This window comes from Triticum dicoccoides, chromosome 1A, assembly GCF_002162155.2.
Source record: "Triticum dicoccoides isolate Atlit2015 ecotype Zavitan chromosome 1A, WEW_v2.0, whole genome shotgun sequence".
Classification (NCBI taxonomy): domain Eukaryota; kingdom Viridiplantae; phylum Streptophyta; class Magnoliopsida; order Poales; family Poaceae; genus Triticum; species Triticum dicoccoides.
In genome coordinates, this window is record NC_041380.1 from 316,782,656 (window position 1) to 316,787,490 (window position 4,835).

A 4,835-nucleotide genomic window follows, 5' to 3' on the forward strand; every position below is an offset into this window, starting at 1 on the left:
TTCGCAGCCCACAGGGCTATAAGTAGGGGGAAGAGGGGGGCACGCGCGCCCCTCCTTCCCACTACTCCTCATTCTCTTCCTCCTTGCCGCTCCTCGCACTCCTCCTTCCTCTTCTCTTCTTCGCTCCGCCGCACGCCCAAGCTCCGGCGAACGCTGCGGTGACAGCTCGCGATGAGTTCTTCCTCTGCTGTCGCGCCTCCCCCAGTGCGTTTCGGCACCTGGGACGGTTCCGAGGTTCATGAAGACCACATTGAGTTCCTCCGCCGGACCCGTCGGCTTCCCGGCGAGGATCGCGTGCAGGTGCGTCTTGCGCCGGAGGGGGAGATTTCTCCCGCCCCGTAGGAGGGCGAGCGGGTCATCTTTCGTTCGCACTGCCTGCGCGGGCTGGGGCTGCCAGCGAGCAGCTTTTTCCGGTCTTTCTTGGAGTTCTACGGCCTCCAGCCGCACCACCTCACCCCCAACACAGTGGTGCTGCTGTCCGCCTTCGTGGCCTTGTGCGAAGGCTTCCTCGGAGTCCTCCCCACCCTCGAGCTCTGGGGGGAGTTCTTCTTCTTCAAGCTCGGCACCCAGGCCGCGGGCGTGCCGGCTCAATGCGGCGCCTTCATCACCGTGCGAAGGTCAGGAGCCGACAACCCCTTCCCCTCCATCTCGCTGATAAAGTCGGTGAAGATGTGGCGGAGATCCTACTTCTACGTCAGGAACGTCGCCACGAGGGGCGACTGGGTCAATCTGCCGGCTTTCGAAGCCGGCCCGCCGGCTGGGAGACTGCCCAACTGGTCGTACCGGGCCAGGTCGCTGACGCCTGCGGGAGCCGGCGCCATCACGCGACTCTGAGTGCTGACGCAGTCGGAGGGTCTGACTGGTCTGGACCTGCTGGCCGCCTTCGTCTCACGCCGAGTTCTCCCACTCCAAGGCCGCCCTCACATGATATGCCAGATGAGCGGGCACCGCGACCCGAGTCGGATGTGCACCAAGGACATGCCTCACGAAGAGGTGGCCTTCATGGTGAACTACCTCTCGGACAACAGGATCCTGGAGGACTGGCGATTCGGCAAGGAGCCGTACTCCCGCGCCAACCCCCCGCCCGTGGTGAGTCGCCTTTCTTTTCTTTCTTTAGATTGTCTTCTTCTTGCCGAGTTTTGTTTTGACCAGTCGGCTTTGGTTAGAATCCCCTTCTTCATCCACCAGCCAGCACCTCGGGGCCGGCCCGTGAGTTCCTCGCCGATCGGGCGGAGAGCAACATCGATGACCCCGATCTGGGGGCGGCGGCTCTGGAAGACGGCACCGAGGGAGGAGGAGGGACAGCAGGCGACTTCAGGCCTTCGGCTACCTTCGCCGACTGGCCTGAAGACAGCGCCGAGGGAAAAGTCGCCCCTCGCCATTGGCCAGGAGCCAGCCAGCCTGGCGCGGGCTCTTCTGCCACGCCGGGCGCTCCAGGCGGCGGGAAGAAGCGCAGGGCCGTGCCAACCTTGTTCGGCAGTCGGCCGAAGAAGCCCAAGGGCTCGGCTACGGCGACCCAGCGGGACGAGGCAGCCGCGAAGGACATCCGCTTCCGTAAGGAAGGGAAGAAGCCGCCATTGGTCTCCGTGTAAGTATTCTGTCTTCAAAGTTTTATTCTTTCTTCGTGATTTGTCTGAGTCTCTGCTTGCCCCTCTTTCTTCAGGGCTCCCCTCTCTCTTGAGCGGGTCGCCACCGCCTCCGTCATGGGGTCAGCGGAGACGTCTGCCACCACTCGGCGGATTGACCCCGCTGCTGACCTCCGGGAGGCGACGGAGCGGAATGCACAGGAGAGGCGCAACGAAGAAGAGGCCCTCCGTCTGGAGAAGGCGGAGGCCGACAGGGCGGAGGCCTCCGCCAAGAAAAAACTAGCGGAGGCCGAAGCCGTCGCCACGGTGAAGCAGCATGCCGAGGAAGCCGCACGCCGCCAGTCGGCCTTGCTCGTCACCCCGCTGAACTCTGCGCCGCCGCCTCCGGAGTTCACGGGGCCAACTGGGGAAGCCGGCGGGGAGAACCTCGTCGAGGAGAGGGAAGGCAGCGACCCCTCTACTCCGGACGCGCACGTTCCGCTGCCGCCTCCGCCGCCGTCTGAAGGCGCGCAAGGTGAGCAGCCAGCAGACCCTCCGGTGCCGCCGACCGAAGACGAGGCCGTGGCGAGGCTACTCCTCCAAGTCGGCTCGCCAACTCGCCGTCGTCTGGAGAAGGCGACTTCGGCACCCCGCCCCCTGGAAGCCGGCACCGCCAGCTCGGCGTCCCCAGACACCGAAGCAACGAGCGCCGCACTTGTTGGGTGGGTGCGAGGAGGCGGCACAGGGCCGCTGAACCGAGTGCTCCTGGACGTCCAGGCAAAGCTCCGTGCTGAGGGCGACGCTCTCCAGAGTTGCACCAAGGCATTCCTAGCGTCGCGGGCAGCCGTCCGGGTATGTTTTTTTCCTTTGGTCTTTGTTTTCTTCCTCCTCTCTGTGGGGGGCGCGCCAGCGCACCCACTGGGTGTAGTCCCCGAGTTTCGGGCCGGCTGCTGAGCAGGCGGCTCGGAACTCCAATTGATGAACTTCTGGGTACTAACTTTGTCTGAAATGCTTGTCGCGGGATTACCACAACCTCTGCGTCACTGCCTTCAACCGTAACGTTGAAGAGCTGGGCAAGCGGACCGCCGACTTGGCGGAGAGCCGGAGTAAGTCCCCCCTTTTTTCTCTGCGGGGGCGTGCTAGCTCACCCGTGGGCTATAGTCCCCGAGATTCGGGCCGATTGCTGAGCAGTCGGGCCGGATCTCCCCGGTGACCTACTTTATTGACGACTATTATCTTTCTTCCTTTCCTTCCAGAGCCAACGCTGCTCTTCAACAGAAGCTGAGCGAAGCCAACTCTGCACTGCGCGCCAAAGGGGAGGAGTGCAGCAAGCTCGCCACAGAGTGCGATCTGCTGGCCACTCAGTTGGCAGAGCAGACGGAGCTGCTTGTGAAGTCGCAGAGGGAGGCGGAGGAGACGGTAACCGCCCTCTTGGCCGAGTTTGCGAGCGAGCGCTCCTCCTGGTCTGACAAGGAGGCGCTGCTGTGCTCCAGCTTCCACGAGATTGAAGACATCGTTAATGGTGAGTCTCTTTATTTTCTTTCTTCGAGTTGTCGACTTAGATCGTGCCGACTCCTGGTTTTTGACTTGCTTCTTCATTTCTTTGTGTCTGTGCAGACTTCTTCCCTGGGTAGTCGCAGGCCGCCATCCAAGCCATCGAGGCTGACCGTGAAGGTCGGAGGGCGGAGGGCGCAGAGATCGCCGCCGATGCCCCCCGAACTCTTGACGAACACATCTGAGCATCGAGTCTCGCCTCCGGCCGGCTCACCGGATGCTGCGCCGGCTCCAGCGCGTCGGTGCCCAGGCGATTGCCGCCCTTTGGTTGGATATGCAGGCTCCGCGCACCCCCAGCCTGACGGCCAACTGGCTGGAGGTCGCGGCTGGTCGTCTTGAGGCCTGGAAGGGCTCTTCGGCCCGGGCTGGAGCGCGCCGGGCCTTGGAGTTCGTCAAGGCGTGGTACCCGGGGCTGGATCTAGACCAGTTGGCCACGCTTCGGTTGGAGGCCCAGCCAGAGCTGGCGGCTGTGGAAGATGCCCTCGTCAAACGTGCTGCAGCGATCGCCGAGTACACCGACACCAGCATCTTCGTCCCCGAGCGGTCTGAAGACGGCGAGGAGGTACCGCCGGAGTGGTTTGGGATGAACCCAGACTACGGCGAAGACTCGGCGGAGGTGATTGGCTCCAGCGTCGAGGAGGAGGACGAGGCAGAGGATGGGGGCGAGGTGGAGGCACCAGAAGGCGGAGCAGACGGCCAGCCTCAGCCCGACCGCGCCTCCAGCAACGAGCCACATGCGACCGAGTCGACTGCCGCCGGAGGTGATCAAGCCGAGACTAGCCAGCCGGTTGCCCCGACGCCTGACGCTGGCGCCTCCTCTGACCCTCCGAATCCGTCTGCTGCCTCCTGAGCTGCCGCTGTATCTTTTATTTTATCTGCTTCAGTAGTCTTTGAAGAACTTGTTAATTCGCACAATTCCACCCGCGGGGTGTATTTTGAACCTCTACTCGACAATTCGCCAAGGGCCTATGTTATGCAAATATATATATATATATATATATCTATATTTTCTTGCTCATTGTTCTTTTGGCTTTTTTCCTTTGCCGCTTTCTCTTAGTTGCCTGTCTTGCCAATCGGACAGCCGCTCTGCGTACTGTTGCTGGATCAAGTGCTAGGCTACTTTGGGAAAGTAAGTACTTAGCCGATTTCAAGATTGTTTGAGCAAGTTGGATAGAAGACGACAATCTGACTATCCGAGAGTCGGTTTGCGAGAAAGGTTGGAAGCCATCTTGAGCTATGTTTTATGCTTTGAGTCCTTAGCCATTTTTCATGTGAGTGCCCATTCTACCTTACTGCTACCCACCGTACAGTCGCTCTGCGAGCTGCGGCTTCTGACAGGAGACGGTTTAGGCGTTTACACACTACTTATCCGACTGCAGGAAGCATTTCATAGTGCAAGGCGGCAAGTCCCCGGGCCGACTTGTCGAGCCCGGTGCCAAACGGCATGACAAAGAGCAACATACTTGTAGGCATAATTTTTATCATACAGACAAAAGAGGGCAGTCCCCGAGCTCATCTCGGGGGGCCCGAAGTCTTGGTACTTTAATACAAAAGGTAGCGTGGTACATACCGCATCAACTGTAAAATCTTCGGAGGAGATTTGCATTCCATGGCCGCTCTGTCTCCTTGTCGGAGTCGTCCCTCTTGCGTGCTCTGGGCTTCTGAGCGTCGATCAGGTAGTAGGAATCGTCGCCCAGTACTTTGCTAATGATGAAA